This window comes from Felis catus, chromosome B3 (assembly GCF_018350175.1).
Source record: "Felis catus isolate Fca126 chromosome B3, F.catus_Fca126_mat1.0, whole genome shotgun sequence".
Lineage (NCBI taxonomy): Eukaryota > Metazoa > Chordata > Mammalia > Carnivora > Felidae > Felis > Felis catus.
The window spans coordinates 92,783,860-92,808,054 of record NC_058373.1 but is presented as its reverse complement, the minus strand read 5'-3'; the positions used below and the strand labels follow the sequence as shown (position 1 = coordinate 92,808,054).

General features: G+C 35.2%; 1 long non-coding RNA gene across 1 annotated transcript in view; it reads left to right on the top strand.

The window, feature by feature from the left end:
* Positions 1-23,160, top strand: part of LOC123386059 — an 81,937-nt gene extending 58,777 nt beyond the window's left edge. The window contains exon 3 of the long non-coding RNA XR_006599560.1: positions 20,684-23,160. This is a non-coding gene — a long non-coding RNA (uncharacterized LOC123386059). The remainder of the gene's footprint in view (positions 1-20,683) is intronic.
* Positions 23,161-24,195: the final 1,035 nt, after the last annotated feature.

Sequence of the window (24,195 nt, the reverse complement as noted above, 5' to 3'; positions counted from 1 at the left end):
TGATTGATTGATTGCCCTTGTGTTTGAAATCAAATGCTAGGTTGCAGATGTCATGTGACCCAAATCTCACACCATAAAACATGATTAGTCTCTGTGGCATGGCCAACCCCAACCCTAAATTGCATGTTGGTCTTTTTGGCATAGCCAGTCCCCACTCTAAAACTGTTGGGTGTGAGAAGTTTCACCCATCTGGGATAGCCAGTCCCTGCTTTAAACAAAGGCATTCCTATCAGATATGACATAGATTGCCTCTCAAAAGCTGAGGGCAAAAGTCAGACTTCTCTTTGGGAAAAGCCAAGTTCTTTATAACACCTTTTTGAGCAGTAAAAACTTACTTATAGAGCATGTTTGACACATAAGTAATGTAAATTATTGAGGATCCACTACTCTTCAGATGTTTTCACATAAAGTATTTTCTTAAATCTTCACATTAGTTTATAAGCAATGGCATAAAGCCACAAGCACAATGATTTGACCTCGTATGTTGCATATTATTTTTTAATTTTTTAGAATTTAAACAAATTTAAAGTCCTTCTGTTTACATAGTGATAGAATTTACCTATTATGCAACATATGATTTGTCTGACCAGTTTTCCTTTTTCAAAGGCCAGTGTTTATCCTGTCCCAATCCTCACTTAAACTATAATTATGGTTTTAAAGAATATATTTAACTTAAAATATAAGTAACCTGATCCTAGTCACACAGCTAGTACTTAATAATTAGCCAGAATTTAAAGCTAGCTCTTTAGGTGCCATGATTTTCCATTATTCCAAAGCTGTATGATGTCATGGAAGGTAGCGTACATAGGACTCTCAGATTGGCATAGAACACATGAGTAGCCTTTGGAAAATATTTCCAATGATCTGTGGCGACTCAATAGGTACTTAGAGAGGCTTCTGGTAGCCTGATATGATAAAGGAAACTGAGAAACATGTATTGTGACTAAAATGCAAGTCCATGTGGCAAACCAGAAAATTTGCTTCAGCCAACGCCCAGGACTACATAATTTTGGTTCATGATTTGTTTTTTGTTCATTGATGGACTGTCTTGTCATCTCAGACACTGAATTAAATTTGGGTCACGATGGTCCCTTTTATGAAAGAGTGTAATCTTAACTGCCAGCAATATATTTTTGTACTGCCATTGACTACTGGGCACAATCACATTAGAAGGATTATCTTAGTTTATGTAAGTGTTGTACAGCATCCCTTATAAATCTAAAATGCTACTAGAACTTAAAGTATCATTTGTGACTCCTTAAAAAAACTTGGTCCTATTATTTAAATGATGATAAAATCTGCCCATTACTTGTCAGAACAAAATCTATTCCATTTTTCAAGAGCATCATTCTCTTCTTCTATCTCCCACAAAAACTATGATTATTATTTCCTTGTGCAGTTTTGTACTTAAAATTATTAAAATTATTATGGCCTGTCAGTCCTAGTAGCTATTGAATGACTTGAATAGTTTTAAGACATTAACAAAAAAGGTTTATTAATGGGCAGATAGCCCCTCTAGATTAAGTTGAAAAGAAATAAACCATATCACAGTAGACCACAAGTGTCAAAGAGCATAAACAATATTGTTGAAAACCTTATTGGTGACATGTGAACTGGGCCTCTTCGAAATATCTACTTCTGTAAGCATCATTTCTTGTAGCCTCTTTAAGAAATAGCGAGGCTCATTGAAAACCACCACAGGCAAAAGGACTACATTAAGCATCAAAATATTAAGATAGTAAGAATAATACCTTATGTCGCATAATTCTTTGAATTTTTCAGAATGTTTCCCAATATATTTAATCAATAAGAAAGAACAGTAAACCAGTAAAGAGTTGCCATTCAAAATTTTTTTGAGTTGGCTGTCTGATGTCTTGGTCAGTGTCCTGCAGTTGTTACAATATGGGAACATTTCAGAGAAAAATGTGTTTGGCTACCTGAAGTGTTATTTATTGTAATTTTCCTACCAAAAATTTGTGCTTTGTATCCCAAATCACAAAATTTTCCTAAGGTTTATTTGTCTCTCACCAGTAAGGAAGAAATGCAGAAAAAATGAAATATATAACAGTATCAGTGTTAAAACAGAGAGGAAGTTAGGATAGAATCCTTCTATTAACAGTGGTTTTTAAATACTAGCTCAAGGATCAGATCCATTTGAATTATACTGAACACATATAAAAATACAGAATCACCAGAAATGAGACTCAGCAAACTTTTTATTTTAACAAGTAGCTCCAGGTGATTTTCATGTCTATGAAGATTTCAGAACCTGCCTTAGTGAATCAAATAACCTAAGAATTTTTTTTAGGGAATAGATATCCACAAATAGTGAAGAGCTTAAGTTAAGAGGTATCCAGTATAGAGATGGGAATAAATAATGTTAATATCAGGAGGTGTAGAAAATGGAGGTCATCTCTGTTGAGATTATGGATATCAAAAAACTATATTCTTTTTTCACGCCAGAAAGACATTGGCTTGAAGAAGAAATTGGGAGATCTACATGGTATAATCAGAATTTTCTCTATTGCTTATCTGGGTATGGAGTACAGGGCAGGAGCTTCAGTCTTTTAGGGCCCACGACTGATTGGAGAGATTGAGAAAATTGTTTCTGTGAGTCATTGAGAAACTGTGGGACATCACTTAGCTTCCAGAAACTATAAACTGATGTAGAAAATGGTGTAGAAAATTTGAGTAACATGGTGTGCCTATTGCAGATCAGGTGATTTTATATGATTCCCCCTCTCTTTTAATTTAAACTTAAAAGAACAAATTGTATGTTTGAATGTTACAAATGCTAGGCTGTTTAATAGGTTATGTTTCCCTATGTTTCTGGGTGGGGGCTTACACTGAAATATATGACAATTACTCTTTGTCTTCATGTAACCCCGATTCCTAGTGCCTCTGACTAAAGGTGTATATACATTATGAAATTTGGTTCTCATAGCTCCACAGTGGTACCTTAGGGGAGCATAGATTTGATTACATGAACTTGGTCCCCTTGTCCTGGGAATACTGAGATAAGAGATCAGTTGCTCTTTCAAAGAGTTCTTACTGAAGTGGGAGAATGAGACATAAACTATTACTATACAATATAATGAGAACTATGAAAGAGGTCAGTGTATTTCTGTAGTGTAGGTTACCATGGGCTTACAGAGGAGAGGTTACCAGGTCAGTTTGGGGACAGAAAAGGGAAGGATTTATTTATGAGGTAAGTCTTAGACAAAGAGATTGGGTAGGCATAAAGGTATGCTAGGCAAATGAGGTGGTGGTGATGGGGACTGGCTCTCCAGCAGGAAGGGACAACATGAAAGGAAAGCTAGCAGATGATAGAGGACACATCACATCTTCAAATAGCTCAGTTTGTCCAAGGCATAGATGTTGAGATTTAGAATGGTGAGAAATGTTGCTGCTAGACAGGCAGGCAGAGAATCATGAAAGACTTTATTTGTCATCATAAGGAATTTCAATTTATCATGAAAGTAGTGGATATCTGTTGAAGGGTTGGAAGCAGGAAGCTGAACAATGATTCAATGTGCAGCTTAGAAAGAAACTCTCTGATAGCAGTGTGAAGGATGTATTTCAGTCAGAGGATTTGGGATAGAGATACTTGTTGGATGGCTACTGAAACAATTCAGATGAGAAATGGAAGCATTGACAGGAGTAAAATGATGTGTACTATTGACTATTAGGGGGAGAGAAAAGATGGGAATAGGTGATAAGTTGGATAGGAGGTGACGGAAGGAAAGGTCTATGAATACTGTGTGGATGGAGATTTTATTTATAAGATGGCAAATCATAGTGGAATTAGAAGGTTTGGAGTAAGAATACAAACTGAGTTTGGGATTTGTTGAGTGGTAAATGCTTAAATAACATTCAGATGGAGATGAGAACTAAGGGAGATCATCTAGGGAGTAGGGGCACAGTGTCACTGGAATGGTGATGGTGGTTATGCCAACAGAGAACTAAACTGCTGTGGTAGTGGTAGATTTTGTCAAAAGGACAGAGTTCTTTTGTGTTACTTTGATTTTGATGAAGAATTGCATTTTTTACAGTGTCACAGAATGCAACGAATGATTGGTTTTGCTTCACTAGTTTGTAGCTCACTTAATGCACTGCTTTATTCTTTCAGTGTCTGGCAAACATAAAATGTTTTCTTCTCTGAAAAGTTGTGGTGTTTGCCTTGGGATGGTAAGAGAGTTTTTTTTTTTTTTATAACAGTGCAACAATATATACAGGTAAAAGAAAAAGAGAAGAGAGGTGAGAGAAGAGAGAAGAGAGAGAAGAATTGGAACAATTTTTTTTAGATATTTATTCATTTTTGAGAGAACACAAGTGGGGGAAGGGCAGAGAGCAGGGACAGAGGGTCCAAAGTGGGCTCTGCACTCACGATATGGGGCAAGCCTGATGTGGGGCTTGAACTCACGAACCGAACTGCAAGATCATGACCTGAGCTGAAGTTGGAGGCTCAACCAACTGAGCCATCCAGGTGTCCCTACTTGGAACAAGTTAAAAAAATATATTGCTTGCAGCAATATCTGAAGGGATGAAAGACCAGGAAATCTAAGAGGAGGAGAACATATCAAAGAGATATTTGTCTATAGCAACAGACAAGACAAGGGAAATATAAATTAAGTTATATTGACATTAGATTTAGCATGTGAGGAGATTTTAGTGAGAGGAGGTTCATTAGTGTATGGGGAAAGAGATCAAATTGCTTGGATAAAGAAGAAATGGTTTATAAAGAAGTGACCAAGATGCCCTTAATATTCCTCTCAGCTTGACTAAATTTTGGACAGGTTTCTTCCCCTGGCCATCCTTTTCTCACAGCATTTACAGAAGCTTTCTCTGCTTCTTCTAGATGCAAGTCTCCCATCCTCTTGAGAGTTTTGTAAACTCTTAGAAATGACTCTTTCGAGGACTTGGAAGTTGTTCCTTTGCAATTTAATCATGATAGGTCTCTATTTCCTAGTCTCTATGGGAGGATAGGAACTTAACATTCATTAGTCCCAGTTAGTAAACATAGAAAGCTTGATTAAATTGATCAACCTCCCTTCTCCCCAGTGTCCTCCAGTACTATTCCACTAGCCTACTCCAATGCTTAAAATTCCTCTGCCTTTTGGAGTGCCTGGGTGGCTTAGTTGGTTGAGCGTTTGACAGTTTTTTGGCCCAGGTTATGATCTCATGGTTTTGTGAATTCAAGCCCTGTATCAGGCTCTGTGCTGAGAGTGTGGTGTCTTTTTGGGATTCTCTCTCTCCCTCTCTCTCTCTCTCTCTGCCCCTCCCCTGCTCACTCACTCTCTCTCAAAAATAAATAAACCTAAAAAAATACTCTGCCTTTTATTTCACTGGAGTTTATTTTCTTTGCCCTATTGCAATAGCCTTGATTCCAATTGCGTAGTCTTGGAAAAAGTTTTCCTTGACTGCTTATTTGCTGAGTACAACTTTTCTTTGACGGAAATGACAGATAAGGTAGATTTTTCTTTCAAGAAGCAAAGCAGTGAAGGGAAGAAAGATGGTAGAGTTTAAGAAGGACTTAGTGCCAAAGCTTTGGTATTGACAAAGACAGGAAAGCCATGGACATGTTTATATGTCCACATGATAGAGCTATGGCTCTAAAGCTATACCTTCTAATTCCCATCTTGGATCTCCATGCTTGAATCAATGTCTTGGAGCTCTTGATCTTTACTTCTGACTTGATATCTGAATTCCGTCTATTGGCTAATGGATGGAAGTATTACCTCTTCTTCCTACCCCTGAGTTGACTATCCTTTCAAAATACACGTGTATCTTGTTTCTGACCTCAGACCAGTTCTTTCTTCTCAAATACCATAGACTTGTTAGTTTCCCCTCAAACACTTCTTCTTTCTCTTTCTTATACTCTAAATATTAATAATATAATGCACATAATATTTGTTATGCCACAGATACTGTACTAAGTGTTTGACACATGTTAATTCATTTATTTCACAAAGCTCTAGTAATAAAAAAATTACAGGTTAAAGAATTGGCTCATGTGACTGTAGAGGCTGGCAAGTCCAAACACTGGAGGGCAGGACTATAGCCTAGGACACAGGGAAGAGCTGATGTTGCAGCTCAAGTCTGAAGGCAGTCTGGAATCATTTTTCTCTCTTTTTTGGGGGGCATCAATCCGTTTCTCTTGAGGCTTTCAACAGATTGGAAGAGGCTCACCCACATTATGGATAATAATCTGGTTTATTCAAAGTCTTATTTAAATGTTAATGTCATCTAAAAAATAACTTCCACAGTGATATTTATGCCTTAGTAGCTCTTAGGGAAGATCTTCCATTAGGGGAGTCATATATGAAAACAAATAATTTCCACTGATAGAGAGGAAATGGTTAACTCTGTTTGGAAAGGCCAGAATCTTCCTGGAAAATAGGGCCCTGAACTTGGCTTTGAAATTAGTAAGGCTTCATTAGTTGGACAAAACACATTATAGGAAAAGGTTATACCATGTGAAAGGTAATGAGTATAAAACAGCTAGGTGTATCTGAGAAAGAATAATCATTTTGGTGCAGCTTCCACTGGTGTAAAATGCCTGTGAATGAGAGGGTGGAGTGAGCTGGAGATCAGGAGATGACGATGGTCATCCCACTTAGTTGGGGTGGGACCGGATTTTATTTTGTGTAGGGGGGAGCCAATGAGGAATTTTGAAAAGGGCAGAGATATTATTAGACTTTAGTTTTAGTAAAGATGCTATAGTCTGTCAGAAAAATTTGTGGAAGACTTTGAAATAGACCCAAAACATTAGTAGGTGTCTTCAATAAAAATGTATGTGGTATCTGGAGCACACCCTTCTGGGTTATTTGATACTATGGAGTTTGCATCTTTTATTGTCTGAGCTATTTAAAACTGTAAATTGTATATCACGGCAATGTAAATGACTCTTGTCCATAGATGTGCAAATGAATTCTGTCTGGTGGGTGGAAAATCAATTTCCCTCCCTGCTCTGGAAAAAGTGTTTTGCAACTATTTGTGAATTCAGTTCAGTGTTCCTAATCAGACTATATAAGTGTGGTACTGTGAATTTTCCTTTAAAGCCATTACAACATCTTCTTGGTTCCCTCATTAATTAATTAAATAAAATCACTGATATGCTTATTTTACATTTGTATGAAATTCATCATTTTACCTTTAAAATGTTTTTCTTTAACAGGTCTGTCCTCAGGGAAGAGGTAATACAATCTGTACTAAGGTGGTGATAGCATATGCAAATGGAAGGAAGTTAATAGGTTACAGATGGCTTTGGGATACACAGACTGACAGGATTTAGTGTTCTGATGGGATACGGGAAATGAAGAAATATGATGGTTGAAAATGATTCCTAGATTTCTGGCATTGTTGGTTACATAGATAGTATTTTCTTTCATCAATATATATTCCACAAGGAAAAAAGACATCAAGATACTATAGTTGGTTATTATTAGATGTTTGGTGGTAGAATTCAGAAGTATTGGAGACTAGAGGTTCTGAGCTGGGATTCAAGTGTATTAATTTAAATTTATAGGAATAAAAAGAAAGGATGGGAATAAATTAGAATACAAAAAATGGAATGTAAGGTGAAAATACAAGTGGGTACAAGATACAACGTTTTTTAGGGATGAGCAGAGTGAAAAGATCCAGTAAAAGAGATTAAAAATAAATCTCTTTTATTTAGGATGGTGTATGGAAGCCAAAGAAGGACAATGTTTTAAGAAGGAAAGGTTGATCAAGTGTTAAATGCTATAAATTTGCCCATTGATTTGGCTATGTGGAAGTCAGTGGTGGCCATTGCTAATAAAGTTTAAATGTCCAGATGGGAGGATAGAAGCAAATTGTTTGATAGTGTTGGGAATTAGATAATTGGATAGAAAACAAAGGAAGCTGTGGGAAAGGAGGTAGGGATGAATGCAGAATTAAGGGAGAGATTTTTGTGATTGAACATAGCATAAGGGGAATTAGTCCCCCCAAAACTCAGATAGATATGGGTGGTTGGCAACCATCCCCCTAAAACTACTGCTGAACAATTTAGATTCATTATTACCAACACTGGGTCATGAGACGGTATGATACAGAACAGATGATTTCCAGTGGGGTAAAATTGTAACAAGCTTTGTGGGTAGGTGAGAATAACAACAGCAACAACAAAAATAGTATCTAGATTAGGAAGAACAGATGGAGAAGGCATCAGAAATGAAGTATATCAAAAACGAGGGGATGATGTTAAGGATAAACTTCATCTCACACTTTTTCTTATAAGCAGCCCAGGATATGGGTAATGATGGTTATTTACCCCTAGCAGTGCAGTATTCATAGATAAGGACCCAGTAGTTTTAGAGTGATTCTTTTCTATGTGACGTTATCTCAGGCCACTTCAGTGTTTTCCACAGAAGAAATAAGTGATAGAAAGTACTGGAATTTCTGTGGCAACATCTTTTTTGGAAACCTTCTGACTGTGAAATGAATTTTAAAAAAATTCTAAGCTGAAACTGTGATGGGGAAAATGTAATTGGGAAAATGACTTGATTTGAGAAAGTTCTATCCAGTGGAGACAAAGCTTGGTTAATTCCATGTGGTGATTAGATTTTCATGGGAAAAGTCTGTCTCATGGAGATGTTTTGTGAGGAATTTTGTTTACCATGAGCCAAACTTTGTAGAATAGTAATTTCACAGAGTTGAATTTTCAGGAGAAAAGGATAGGAATTGCTTTTATTAAATGAATCATCAAGAATAGGGTATAGAGTACCCATATGGTACTTTAAACGTAAGTACTGTAAAATACTGTATTTTCATGACTTCGATATTTAGTTTCACAGAACTGAGTAATAATCATTTTCAAAGTTGATGCAGTGATTTTTATCTCTCAAGGGAACAGCTTTGTGGCCAATGAGACCTAATATATGTTGAACGTTGCTCTGAGTGCCTTACATGTGTTAAATTGTTTAATCTCCTAACAACTTTATGATTTAGAGTATTATTATTTTTATTTTACAAATGAAAAGCTCAGCCATAGAGTTAAAAAACTTGGCAGTTGACATAGCTAGCATTTGATAAAGCTTTAAACCCTATTGCATTGATGCACTTGTCGAGGATACCCACCTCATCTTACCAACTGCATGTGTGGACTGAGCAACTTGTTGCTATATTCTTTGGATACTATTCATTGCCTGTTACAAGGAACTTCCTTCCCCATTTGTAGCTCAGACCTGTTTCCTACCTGTCTTCATCTGGTGCTGTGATTCTCAAACTTTAGTGCACTTAGGATCAAGGCAGCTTAGAAAGAAGTCAGATTCCAGGGCTCTAACCCCAAGAATTCTAATTCTAGAAGTCTGAGTGGGCACCATGAATTTGCACTCTACACTGACTTCCTAGGTAATTCTAAAGCAGGTGGTCTACAGAATACACATAAAGAACTATCTCAGGGAATGGAATTTGTTTTAGTTTCTGGTCATTTCTGGTGTGTCCTGCTATAAATAACTGGATTCGGATGGCTTAAATTCCATGGTTAAACATTGTGTATGTGTAAGTGAGTTTTTTGACTGAAAATAAAATGTTGGGTAATTTTCATAGATTAGTAATATCTTTGAGAAGCTCTTCTCTTTTTACTACATATTTTTATTTCACAAGTATGTTGGCTGAACCAGACTCTTTGTTGTGAAATCTTAAAAGTTTTATATGTTATAGTCTTGAATCATGATATTACAGCTTACTCAAAAGTTAGCTTGGGAAACACATTAAGAGAAATATCATGAATTTACTATTTTCCCCCATTTTGTTTTTTAAAATTATAACAATGTATCTATGCTATTAAGTGTATGTGTATATTTTTTGTAGGTATATACATATAAAAATAAACTTTTTGTACATCATCACTCTTCACCTTTCATTTTTCAGTTTTCTAATGAAGATGTATCTTGCTATCAAGTTCAATTTTCTAATAAAGGTGTATCTTTCTATTAAGTTCAGGAATCCAATCTCTATCTAGTGTTGAAATAACTTTTAGGCTATTTCTTAATATTAATTACCATCTCTGAATAGAGCTCTATGGTGTTCAATATCATATTTTTAATTTCAGTGGTAGCAGTAGTGGTTGGGTGCATTCCCAATAGGTATTTTATTCCAGTGTAGAGGATAGATCAGGAACCAGCTAAGGTGGGTGCTGAGGAAATTAATTGGCCTCTGTAAGCTGTTTCTCTCAAGGTGATAGGGCAGACAAATGCATAGTGTAAAACCTGTGAGGCAAGACCAGTTGTGGATTGGACCCATAGTACCATTCTGATAACTAATTGGCACAGGCTGATACCGGTCTAGCCAGAAAATATTCAGTAAGCAGTAATATTTGAAATCAGGTGGATGATGACATTGCTAATGTAGGTGATCTGATCATTCAAGACAGAACTCCAAGTAGCAATACTTATATAAGCCAAAATAGACTTCAAGCAAAGACTGTAATAAGAGACAACAAAGGGCATTACAGAATGATAAAGGGATCAATCCAACAAGAGGATATAACAGTTGTAAATATCTACATGCCCAACACTGGAGCACCTAAATATATAAAGTAAATATTAACAGGCATAAAGAGAGAAATTAATGGTAATACCATAATAGTAGAGGATTTTGGCATCCCACTTACACTAATGGATAGATCATCCAGGAAGAAAATAAGGAAATAATATCTTTGAATGACACATTTGACCAGATTGACATAACAGGTGCATGTAGAACATTCCATCCAAAAACAACAGAATACGTTTTTTTTTTTTCCAAGTGCACATGAGCCATTCTCCTGAATAGATCACTTGTTATACCACAGACCAAGCCTCAATAAATTTAGGAAAATTGAAATCCTACCATGCATCTTTCTTCACCACAATGGTATAAAACTAGAAATCAATTACAAGAAAAGAACTGGAAAAAAACACAAACACATGGAAGCTAAATAACACAATACTAAACAACAAATGGGTCAACAAAGCAAACAAAGAAGAAATCAGAAAACTCATGGATACAAATGAAAATGGAAGCATAATCTAAAATCTTTGGAACACAGTGAAAGCAGTTCTAAGAGGCAAATACAGGCCTATCTGAAAACCAAAACAAAACAAAAAAACAAAATGCAACCAACCAACAAACAAAAGCAAACCTCAAATAATCTTATGCTAAGGAACTAAAGGAACTAGAAAAAGAAGAACAAACAGAACCCAAGCTGAGTATAAGGAAGGAAATAAGATCAGAGCAGAAATAAATGACATAGAAATTATAAAAACAAAAGAAAAAAATCAATGAAACTAAGAGCTGATTCTTTGAAAAGAAACAAAATTGATAAACCCTTAGCCAGACTCATTAAGAAAAAAGATAAAGGACCTAAATAAAATCAGAAATGATAGAGAAGTAGAATTAAAAAAAAAAAACAAAGAGAAGTAGCAACTGACACTGCAGAAATACAAAAGATTATGAGGGAATATAATGAAAAATTATATGCCAACATATTGACAACCTAGAAGAAATGGATAAATTCCTAGACACATATAATCTTCCAAAGCTGAATTGGGAAGAAATAGAACATCTGAACAGATCAGTTATTAGTAACAACATTGAATCAGCAATAAAAAAATTCCAAAAAAATCAAAGTCCAGGATGAGATGGATTTACAGGCAAATTCTACTAGATATTTAAAGAAGAGTTAATACCTCCTCTTCAAAATAGTTTAAAAATAGGAGAGGAAGGAAAGCTTTCAAGTACATTCTACAAGGCCAGCATTTCCCTGTACCAAAACCAGACAAAGACATTATAAAAGAGGAAAATTACAATATCCTTGATGAACATAGATGCCAAAGTTCTTAAAAAATGTTAACCAAACATATTCAACAGTACATTAAAGGGATCATTTAGCACAATCAGGTGGAATTTGTTCTGGGGATGCAAGGACAGTTCAATATTGGCAATATTGGCAACAAAACAAAGGATTAAAAAAATCATATCATCTCAATAGATGCAGAAAAAGCATTTGACAAAATTCAACATCATGATAAAAAAGTAGGTTTACATGCCTCAATATAATAAAGGCCATGTATTAAAAACCCACAGCTCATATCATATTCAATAGTAAGAAACTGAGAGCTTTTCCTCTAAGATCAGTAATAAGACAAAGATGTCCACTGTCACCACTTTATTCAACATAATACTGGAAGTCTTAGCCACAGCAGTCAGACAATAAAAAAAAAATGAAAAGCATCCAAATTGGTAAGGAAGAAGGTAGATGGCATGATACTATATATAGAAAATTCTAAAGACTACACCAAAAAACTATTAGAACTGAAAAATGAATTCAGTAAGGTCACAGGATACAAAATTAATACTCATAAATTAGTAGCATTTCTATATACCAATAATGAAGGAACAGAGAGAGAAATTAAGAAAACAATTCCATTTATAATTATACCAAAAAAGAATAAAATACCTAAGAATAAACTTAACTCAGGAGGTGAAAGACCTGTACTCTGAAAAGTGTAAAATGTTTATGAAAAACTTGAAAGATGACACAAACAAATGTAAACATATTCCATGCTAATGGATCAGAAAAATTAATATTGTTAAAATGTTTATACTACCCAGAACAATCTATAGGTTCAATGTAATTCCTATCAGAATACCAGCAGCATTTTTCACAGAAGTAGAACAAAAAGTACTAAAATTTTTTGTAACCACAAAAGACCCCAAATAGCCAAAGAAGTCTTGAGAAAGAAGAACGAATTTGGAGGGATCACAATTCCAGATTTCAAAATATACTACAAAGCTATAGTAATCCAAACAGTTTGGCATTGGCACAAAAAAAGACACATAGATCAATGGAACTGAATAGAGAGCTCAGAAATAAAGCCACACTTACATGGTCAATTAACCTATAACAAATGAGGCAAGAATATACAAAGGGGAAAAGATGATCTTTTCAATAAGCTGTGCTGGGAAAACCGGACAGCTATGTGCAAAATAATAAAACTGGACAATTTTCTAACACCATACAAAAATAAATTCAAAATGGATTAAAGACCTAAGTGTGAGACCTGAACCATAAAAATGCTAGATTTTATATATATATATACACATATATATATATATAAAATGCATATAATATATAATATATATTTATATATAATATATATAATATATAATATATATTTATATATAATATTTATAATATATAAATAAATATATAATATATAATATAAATATAGATGCATACATAATATATACATAATAATATAAAAATATATTATTTATAATCTATACATAATATTTTATTATATATAATATTTATATATATTATATAATATCATATATTATATAATATTATTTGGCCATACAAAAGGAAGAGATCTTCCATTTGCTATAAAATAGATGAACTTAGAGGGTATTATGCTAAGTGAAGTAAGTCACACTGAGAAAGACAAATACTATATGATTTCACTTATATGTACAGTCTAAAAAACAAAACAAATGAATAAACAAACAAAAAGCAGAGTCAGACCTTTAAATACAGAAAAAAAATTGATGGTTGCCAGAGGGAAGAGAGATGGGAGGATGAGTGAAATGAATACAAGGGAGTGGGAGATACAGACTTCCAGCTATGGAATGGATATGTCATGGGGATAAAAGGTACATTATAGGGAATATAGTCAATGGTATTGTAATAGCCATTTACATGATGATGGATGGTAGGTACACTTGTGGTAAGTATAACCTGACACACAGAGAAGTTGAATCATTATGTTGTATACTGAAACTAATGTAACATTATTAACTGTGCTCAAAGAAAGTAATACAAAAAAAGACAGAACCCCAGTTGCATTGTGATAGGAATAACAAGTAGTTGGTCATGATGATGATGGTGAAAAAAAGTTTAGAAGCTATCAGTACTATAAGGTAACAGAACTCATCCTTGATATAATTCTAGGTATATAATGATATATTTACTTTGGTAAGAGTTATTTGGATATTAGGACTAGTGGTCTGGACTGCCAGAAAAGACTTATTGGAAGATATATGTGAGAATCTGGGAAATAGAAATTAATTGCATGATGATAGAGTCTCTCTCTTTGCTACCAGTAAATTACACAGCTTAAAAACAAATCTATGGCATGCCTGAAAATTCCTCACCTAAGTTATAAGGAGATAAGCGAATTATGCTACTATGTCACAATAACTGAAAAAAAAACCCATAAAAGACAAAGTGAAAGAATATAAAGAAAAATAATAAAATGGGGCTACAAGAAAAGTAGACAGGAAAACATGGTATAAAGTTCTCACAGTGTTTAAAGGTGGGACACCAAATCAATTCTAAGTTTCCTAATAAGTCAAAAGAGAGGAAATCAGGGCAAATTGAATGATTCACAATCAAACAAAAGCATAGTTTAACAAAAGTGATTCTATGGAAGGCCCAGATGGTATAGTCTGAATTGACCCTTGGATAACACAGAGGAGCAAAAGAACAGAAGAATTGCACCTGCTGTAGACCATGCTCCACAAAGGCTAGTCATGGTAACTTCTGGAAAAATCCTTAAATGGGGTTATTCCATGTTAGTGATGAAGGAAAAATTCCTATGTCTTAATATCTACTAAATTGAGTATAGAGTTCTCATACTTTTATTAAAGTTAAGGAGTTTAATACTCTGTATTGAAGAGATAGTTACTCTATAGGGTCAGCCATAGGCAAAGTCCAAAATGTCTAAAACTGGACTCAATTTTGTCTTGGCTCTAGCACTTGAACAAATGAAAAGTTCAAGTGCTCCAAGTTCCAAATTCCTAGAGCATCTGTGAGACTATTGTAGTTTGGAAATTTTCCCATGCAGAAATAATTAATTGCTCATTAGGCCATAAACAAATTTCACTCATGATATTTAACTTTAAATATAGTTGGTGGTTAGTGACAATACAGATTAAATCACTCCTCAGTGGGGCGCCTGGGTGGCGCAGTCGGTTAAGCGTCCGACTTCAGCCAGGTCACGATCTCGCGGTCGGTGAGTTCGAGCCCCGCGTCAGGCTCTGGGCTGATGGCTCGGAGCCTGGAGCCTGTTTCCGATTCTGTGTCTCCCTCTCTCTCTGCCCCTCCCCCGTTCATGCTCTGTCTCTTTCTGTCCCAAAAATAAATAAAAACGTTGAAAAAAAAATTAAAAAAAAAATCACTCCTCAGTAACTAAAGGAGATTTTATATCAGTTCATATGACACATGTCTGTCAGGACTTATGGAAGCCACTATTCTTTCTGCTATTAGGTAGCTCCCAAGGCCCTTTGTTGAGGTCAGTCTGGGTTTATTAAAGTATATCCCTAACATTGAGGAGAGAAATTAATTGTTCTCCTTGGTATGAGGTAGGAATGGATAGCATATGTTAAGTGTTAAGTGGGTGAATGTGCCCTGTAGAATGATGATGATAATGATATAATAATGGTAACTGCTTATTGGTATTTACTATATAGTTGGTACCTACGGAACACATCATGAACTTTATTTCACTTGATCTTGAAGAACCACTTAGTTTTTGTGAAGTATAATTGTCCTCAATTTACAGCTATAGAAACTGAAGGTTAGAGTTTAGATAGCTAACCTACATTTGCACAGTGACCAGGTGCAATGTGCAACCAAGTGTACTTTTTCCTGTCTGCGTTCTTTCCTATTTACTGGTAATATCTGGCTTTGTATACTTGCTTTTCAGCTTTAGCATCTATAGATTGTAGGTCACAAATCAGAGCCCAGATCAAAGGCCTTTGGCCACTCAGTATAAGGGAAGTGTATTGCCAAACCCAAGGCTTAGTCATCATCCTAGAGTTGGGGGGGAGGGGATGCTTCACAAATTTCTAAGAAAATAATTGTTAACTGTTTATTATACAGTCTGGAAGATTTGATTTAAAACAAAATTTCCATGACCTCTCAGAATCCTTGAAAATTAGTACATGACCTAGGTGTTTTAAATAATTTTGTAGAATATGAGTTATACTTTATTGTTAAAATTAAAACTGTTTTTTTGAATTATTAAGTAACCTTGTATTTTTAAATATGTCTTAAAATACTATGTATTACTATCTACTATCTCATACTACCTACTATTACTCATGTCTTTGAGTAATGCCATTCTAGGTTTTTTGTCAGAGTTCATTACTGGTATGGTAGTCTTTCAAAGAGCGATTTTGATTCACTTTCTGGCAATCTAATATATAAAATGATTTCCAGAAAGACATTCTGATAAATAAGCAGGAATTGTTTGTACATTTTGTCTTCATAGTGTAAACCTTGGCATAGTGCAAAAATCTCTGCTTCAAGAAGCACTATTCACACACAAAAATGTAAAGATGAAAAATGTTTGTGAATATATACTGTTGAAAAATAACTCTCTGCAGTTGTTAGTTTTATGCTTTGCAAACAAACTCTGAAGGGTAAGGATAAATTGTCTTAAGGCAGTTTTGCTTTTAGCTAGTATATCCTAAAGCAGTTGTAGTATGGAGTCAAACATTCCTTCATTTCATAAGGATACTGTCCTGGGCTCTGAGAGCTTAGGGTTGATAAAGAACTCTATGGAAGAGTTAATCAGATAAGGCTTCTTAAAGGAACAAACTTTTAAGCTAGATTTTGAAATGATTGATAAAAAAGGAAATTTCATGAGATGCAAAAGATACAGGAAAATAGAGGTTGGAATTTAAAATATCCTTAAGGATGATAACAAGGAGGAACACTGGGGGTAAGTCATATATAAGGAGTTAAGAAAGATGAGTGGGAGCAATGGATAACAATACAGAGTTTTGAGTAAAAGACTGAAGCATTTAAATCTGATTAATAGGTAATGGAAAAATTGTACCCTTACAGAGTCCTTTGTAGCAGGTATGGTGAAAACAGATGAAAGACTAATTTGTGTGAGGCAGATGACTAAGAGTAACAGAGAGGTATTCAGAAAATTTCATGTTCAAGTACCTCTGTTTGGTACTAAGATATTGCAATGAATTAGAAATAATTCCTTCCTTCAACCCAATTTAGTCATAGTTTCAGGAAGGAGAATGGAGTACATGTAATATAAACAGAGGTGCTACAAGAACAAAAATAAATTTCAAAAATTTAATTTGAAAAATTGAGGAATATGTAATGAAAGAAGTGCCTTTTTATCTGGTTTTGAAGAATTGGTGGGATTTCTATAGGCTTGGCTAAAGGAAAGCCATTTTAGGTGGAAGGACTAGGGCAGGCCAGGGGTAGAGGTCAGCAGAGACAAGACTTATGGTCGGTGCATTGGAAGGAATATGTAAAATATTGAGAGGTGTTTTAAGCTCCTTGTAACATCACAGTGTTTAAATCTACATGGAGATCAAGACTGGGTAAATAGGACAACCCAGTTTGGTTTGCCAATGACTTTTTCTTCCACTTGTTTCTTATGTGAGAATTATGAGATAATTGAAGGATAGAATTATGGGATAAAGTGTTAATAAACTGGCATCATTATATCATATACAGATAAAGTAATTTGAAATGTGTGCAATGCCTTCACTGACATTTCTAATTCTGTCCCCTCAAAAACTTTATGAGAAGTGAGGGAAAGTATTATTCTCCTATCCCATACGAGGCAATTTAGATTTAGAGACATTTGCTCAAGGTTACTCAGTTGCTAAGTCGTGGAGGAAGGTTTGAACCTAGGTTTCCTGATGTCGAGTGTAGTCTTATTATACCACACATGCAAAATGACAAGAGAAATAACCATTGGAACTGATTGTAGAATAGTATAAAGGGAGGATCAACATAGAGGAAAATAAAGAATATACCTGAAAATCTCCAATTTCCTAGCAAAAGAGCTTTCTAGTCCTTGATTTTAAGAGACAGTATTCCTTCTACTTGTTGATTATCTAGCTAGGAAATGGCCAACTGCTGAGATACACTATTAAACTGTTATATCTGAATTTGAAATCAGTTGATCTGGTCATGCCCCATTTAGTTGTTATTTGAATGGACAATTTGAAGTTGTTATTCTCTGTAACAAATAGAAATGAATGAGCTCCTACTAACAGGGATCCATGTTCTATGAAATTCATGTTTACTCATAATTTTTATTATAAGGGCAAAAGGGAGAAAAGGATCCTTTCAGGAATTGTCGTAGGATGTCTAGAAAAACAGAAAAACAAATACAATGCTACTATCATTCATCATATAGGCTTTTCTCAAAATTTTTAAACAGAAATGAGGAATTTTAAGTGTTCTTTCTTTCATGGCCTTATCAATCTTCCCAATGTTCCTGTAAGTCAAGTAGGTGGTAAGAATAACTAACTTTAATGCATTTATTTGTTGCAAGAAAAAGACACAAGGAGACAGGAGACTTGCAGTAAGAACACTTTAGTTTGAAATATTACACACAATAACAGGGAATAAAGAATTATCCAAGGGAAGAAAAAATTAAATCTAACTACTCTATTGGAATATGGAAATGTTTTCTCATAGAGTGAAAATAGAAAATAAATCATAATGAAGATTAAAAATAGAAAAATTCATGACACTTCAGCTAAATTCAATAAACATTTATTGAGTGCCTAATGAATTTAAACTTTAATCATTTTCTGTTTCTAGTTATATTGAAAAATGTTGTTTCTAAAGCCCAAGTATTAAAAATATTTTTTAAATGCTAAAGAAGTTTCCCTGAAAATAGAAGCAGTGTATGAAAATGAGCTTTAATAACGATTCTAGTTGTGAGGAGTTGTAAGGAAGGAGAAGCAGTAAAATTCTTAGTAGGACTTCTGCTGAAGGGTTGCATAAATTATAAAAGAAACAGACACAGGGATAGCCTCTGTATTTAAGTACTGATTATGGAAAGTGTTAAATAAAGGATCATGATTAGCTATTCATCTTCAGTATGCACAAAATAAAAGGAAACAATTTAAGCCATAACATGAAGTTTTAGTAGATACTTGGATAGACTTCCCAGCAACAATCATGGCCTAGTCCGATGCTAGATTGGGCTTTTATTAAGGTAGGTTGTGGAACATTTTTAGGCAAGAAAGGAAATAGAGATACAGAGGTATGTGACTCCTAAGGTCCTTAGCCTCTGTGTGTGTGTGTGTGTGTGTGTGTGTGTGTGTGTATTTTAAGGGTATTTTTTCAAGAGATTGTTAAATTCATTGCTAAATTCCATTAAAGGATGGATTGCTGTTCTCTTCAGATTACTTCTTGAATTTGTCTAAGTTTATAGGTCTTAAAAAGAATCTAAGAAAATGTTGTCAAGTAGAACTTTGCTGTTTCTAGCAATTAAAAGCAGGTCCAGAACAATTAATTGAAGATGGGAAAATCAATTACTCAGTATATATTGTGTATGTATTGTGAGGTCTCCAAATTTTAGAGGAGGCCAAGATGCTTCCCTTTTATGTCTGTTAGATGCCCACAGCTATGACTGTCAGGGAGAAAGGACTTTCAGCTGGTAGTGACTTGATCTTCCAGAGTGTATATATCCCTTCCAGAAGCATAGAGATTTTTAAAAGAGAAGTTGATGGATAAGGTAATGCTTAACGTAAAAGAAAAAAGCTCTAAAATTTCAGCCAGAGGGAGTGGGGCAGCCATTATATTGACAGAAGTCCATTTCATCACACTATAAAAGTGCCTTATCTGTGCTTAAGATTGGTGTAGGAACAAGATATAATAAAATAGCAAATTGATAACATCACCAGGAGGAAATCATTCAAAACAGTGAAAGAAATCACAGAAAGAGAAAAAAGCTAAGGAAAGAGACATAAGTTGGTGATGGGGGAGGGTGAGACAGAGGGAGAATTCACAGGAGATAGACCCCAAAGGACTCTACCCTGTTCTAAAGTAGCTAAAGGCAGGGGAGCTTGGGTGACTTAGTTAAGCATGCAAGTCTTGATATTGGCTCAGGTCATGGTCTTGAGGTTTGAGATTGAGCCCCAAGCAGGGCTCCATGCTGAGCCTGGAGCCTGCTTGGGTTTCTCTCTCTCCCTCTCTCTCTGTCCCTCTACCCTGCTTGTGTTAGCACTTGCATGTGTTCACTCTCTCTCTCTCAAAATAAACAACATTTAAAGTAGCCAAAGACAGTATATTTGTGTTACTAACCATAACCATATGTTACTAAAACAACCAATTTAATATAAAAATTAAAATTTTTCTGAGTTATGTAGACTTAACCTTAGCTGCCTTTAAAAAAAGTTCATCTCCCCCTTTTCTCTTTACATCTCCTTTTCTCACTTCTCACTTGCCCTTTCATTTCGTCCCATCAGATCCATCTGTCATCCATCTTCTATCTATCTATCTATCTATCATCTATCTATCTATCTATCTATCTATCTATCTATCTATCTATCATCATCATCTATCATCTCTGTGTTTATTTTGATCCCTCTATCAATTCCTTCAAGATGCCACAGGTTAAAATGGATTATAGTCTTCATAACAATAGCTTCTTGATAACTGCGTGAGCTTCAAAATTAGATCACTGTTTTTCTAGTGTCTTTCAAGCCTTGAAAAATTTATACACTTCTGAAAATGCAGATCTATTGATTGAAATAATCAGTGATGATTGCAGTGATGATCTATGTGCTAGATTCTGTATTTTTAACAAGTTTTCCTAATAAATTTTATGCACTATAATATTTGAGATGTATTGCTATAAAGATATAGAAACTTAAAATTAACAAATGTTTCTGATTCTAGGTATATATCCTTTTTTTGGAGTATAAATGTGAGTGTAGAGGCCAGAAAAATGAAGCCAGATGATATTGGAGGAAAACTTCCCAGGACTGCTTTCAGAAGGCTAACAACAGGTTAAGGTGAATGTGTCACTGTTTTCTACTTTCTTCTTACTGCAGTGAAAAAAAAAAAAGTCATTGAAATGCTGAATGCTTAACTTCTTTCAGCAGTAAGCCTCATAAGAACATCAATAAAAATTTAAAAGTTCTTTTTTCTTTCCTTTTACTTTTCTGGCTTGCATGAGTGTCTCTCATCACCCAGCTTAACCCTTTCCCTACAAAATTTTTCTTCCTGAAACTTGAGCTCTGCTTTCATTACTTTTGCCATTATGCAAAAGGTGATTTGGGAAAAAAAAATTTAGAAAAGTTTTCTATATCTGTGTTACAATTTTGACAATAGTGAAGAAAAATGGAATTCATTACTGCTACCTCAATGGAAATTATCCTCCTGTAAATACTTCAGAGGTGATTTCCAGGCAATTAACACTGGGGACAAGTTTGATTGCTTATTGACTTCTGAGTATAACCGCACATTAACTAATTAATTAATTTTTTTGTAGGAAATTTTTAAATCTGCCTGAAATTAGGTTGTTTTTTTTTATCTGAAACTTTAAAGTTGTTGAAATTAATCACATTTTAGAAGTTCAGGGTCTGGCCAGGTGATGAATATGTGGCCAAGAAATTTCTTTGTAAGTCTGCTAATAAATAAAAAGGGCATCTTTGATAAGTTCCACAATCTTCTCTTGCATTAGATTATATGATTAGATTTTTCCTCTCTTTAATTCTTTCAAGGTGATAACTAGCTAAAGAAACACTATTGAGGACTGAATTTGTATGCAAAGTGATTCTATTGGTTTTTATAACTTTTAGATGAATATGAAAAACTTTTCAAGCATATATGGAGTTTGGTGTAATATGATATGTCTGAGTGTTATATTTTAGCTCTAGTGTAATATTATAAAATTATTACTTTGGAAGAAAAATTTCATATCCTTATGAGGCCCCAAGATAGTCTTTTTCACTAAAGAAAAAAACATGAGACATTAGCTCAGCCTCTTGGTTTATAAACTGTGCAGCTTGAGTATGTTGTTAGAGTTTTAAAAACAAGGAAATTCAAATTGTAAAGAAGTCTTATGAGTTGTGGTTGAATGCAAAAATTAGTTAATTTTGGGAAGTGTATTGGCTCTATTCTGTAAGCTAATTATCCAAATCTTATTAAGATTAGATGTATTTCTAGCCCAGATTTCTTTCTTGCTAGTTGGCTCAGGATAGTTCCATACCTAGTAGAGACAGAGAATTAAAGTAATTACCTAAATATTTCAAGTGAGAAAGTGATTCTCCTTAAGTATTAAGTTTAATGAGGCTTAAAAAGTTGTTTTAGGTGACCTGAGTCAGTCTTCCCAGCCTACCCTCAATGGCCAATTGAATTCAATACTCAATACAAAAAGTATTGAGGGAAAAAAAAGGAGTCCTCTTTATGGGGGATATGGACAAAGAATTAGACTACCCTCAATGGCCAATTGAATTCAATACTCAATACAAAAAGTATTGGGGGAAAAAAAAAGGAGTCCTCTTTATGGGGGATATGGACAAAGAATTAGAAGTAGACCTCCTAGTTAGAAGGGCAGCTCCTTATGTCCCTTAATTCTCCACACAAGACCTCTGCCACATGAATGGGGTTGCTAGGACTTCAAGGATCTCTTTAGGACCATGTGACTGTTCCCTGGAACTAGCATTTATCCTTGGTCTTTGGCCATTCTCTTCCTTGCTTTCATTTATTAAAATCTTAGTGTTTTCACTGGTGCCACTCCCCAAGGCTTTTACATAGGACATGGGGCTTATTTCCCATTGGCTTTTAAATGGAAAAGGATATTAAACTGGAGGTTTTAACTGAGACAGTACTATATCAGTAAGATATCAAAGTGAGTCATCAAACAGATGACCCTGTAAAGTTTAAATTCGAATGAATGTCTCCCTTCGAATGGAGGTTGTGGAGGCCAAGACTGAGAAGGGTTATCCCAGACTAGAGTGGGCCATCGGCTCAAGGAAACTGGAATGGGATCTTCCTAATGTTGCCCCGTAGGACAGCCTGGAGGGTACTCAAGAAAAGTTAGAAGTGACTGCCAGAGTAGTAGAAACCAGGAAGGGTATAATAAACTCTGAAAGAGAATGTATTTGCTGGATCAAGGAATCACTCCAATGAGTCCATTCTAATGTTGGATAGCTCTGAAGAATGCACAGATTTGCCCCATCAGAGAAAGGCTGCTATAAACATCTGTTATGCCAAGAGAGTGTGAAGGCAGCTTAGGTCTGTGCACTCAACAAATGCCAGGGAAAACACTGTACTGATGGAGTTTGGAGCCAAAGTCAGAGGATACAGCAGCACTGTTAAATATATTTAAAAGACAGTGGAGGGGCGCCTGGGTGGCTCAGTCAGGTGAGTATCCGACTTCGGCTCAGGTCATGATCTTACAGTTTGTGGGTTCGAGCCCCACGTTGGGCTCTGTGCTGACAGCTCAGAGCCTGGAGCCTGAATCGGATTCTGTGTCTCCCTCTCTCTCTCTCTCTTTCTCTCTCTCTGCCCCTCCCCACTCATGCTCTGTCTCTGTCTCTCTCTCTGTCAAAAATAAATAAACATTAAAAAAAATAAATAAAAGACAATGGGAGATGGAAGCATATTGGCATATTCTGACTGTATTTCATGAACCACGTGCGTAACTCCTAAGACTTGCTTAAACAATCAGGGGTTAATTAATACTGGCTCAGATTAATATTAATAAGGAAGCAATGTTTAATAAAATTAGGAATCAAAGTTTATATTTTCAGCCAGGACAAATTTTATTTACATCATATAACAAAGCAACGCAATCTAAACAAAACTACTTATTGTATGCTTTTTTTTTCCCCCAAGGTGGGACAATCATAAATCACTAGGATATTGTTACTTTCTTATTTAATTTCTCATGATTGTTCCTGTTTTATTTTATTATAGTGTAGGTTAGCATCTCATTTGTAAATTTAAGAAACTTTTTTAATACCTACCCAAAGCCTTAAAGTGACAGGAGGTAGGAAAAACAATAGACCTAGAAACCACTGCAAAATTCCCCTCATTGTGATGTGTTGCATTCCAGGTAGATTGCTTAATTATTGGGCCATGCTCTCTGAGATTGGCTTCTTGCCAAGGACAATATGATAGTGGCTGTCCTTGTTCCTGGTTCCTTATTCCTGGTTTATACAAATCATTTTAGAAAACAAAACACAACAATGAAAGATATGTGTAATCTTAAAAATATATATATTCTAGGGGCACCTGGGTGGCTCAGTCGATTGGGCGGCAGACTACGGCTCAGGTCATGATCTCAGGTCTGTGAGTTCAAGCCCCACGTCGGGCTCTGTGCTGACAGCTCAGAGCCTGGAGCCTGTTTCAGATTCTGTGTCTCCCTCTCTCTCTGCCCCTTCCCTGCTTGGTCTCTGTCT